Raw genomic sequence first — 773 nt, 5'->3', positions numbered from 1 at the left:
CCCAGAGACTCCCCGCCAGACGTCTGCAGCCGAGGCGGGTCAGAAGGCAGCGGCAGCTGACGGGGGCATCACGCTGCTTGGAGACGTGGCTGGGAGTGGCCCTGTCACACAGGGATAATGAGCACTTCCTTGCAGGCTGGGCAGTCCCCTCCCCAGGAGAGGTGCTGGCTTTGGGGGCTGGCTGGGGCCGGGTGGGGGTGGGCACACAGGGGATGGGTTGGGGGCTTCCGGCTGCTACTCTGTCCAAACTTGAAGCTGGTCTGATAAATTCTTCTGCCCACAAAACTTCTTTGGAAGACTTGCTGAATGGGGCCCAGCGGAGCACATGGCTGAGGGAAGAGTGCCCCTGAACCCTGGAAACCTCTCCAGTGTGGGCATGCGAACGGTTACTCATGCGTCATGGGTCTCTTGGGAGAGTTTTGTGCATTTGTGCAAGTAAAGCCCTTCACGGACATCCTAACGGTGCTATAAATGTCAGCTTGTGTGTGTTTTATACACAACTCCATATTTCACAAACTTCGTACTCTATCATCTGTTCTCAGCAACCCCAAGACAGGCATTGCTATGATGTCCATTCTACAGATGGAGAAATAGAGGTACGATGCTTGCCTAAGGTCAGGCAGTGGTGGCAGAGCTGGGGCTCCACACCAGCCCTGTCTGATCACTGTGATGCCACCAGGGGCAGTTCTGGGCTTAGATGCCCCTGGACCAGGTCCCAGCTCAGCCTTGGTCTGCGGGGTGCTGACTGCTCCTCAATTCTCTCATCTGAGACG

The sequence above is a fragment of the Capricornis sumatraensis genome, chromosome 20, assembly GCF_032405125.1.
Source record: "Capricornis sumatraensis isolate serow.1 chromosome 20, serow.2, whole genome shotgun sequence".
NCBI lineage: Eukaryota > Metazoa > Chordata > Mammalia > Artiodactyla > Bovidae > Capricornis > Capricornis sumatraensis.
Note: the sequence above shows the minus strand (reverse complement) of the source record.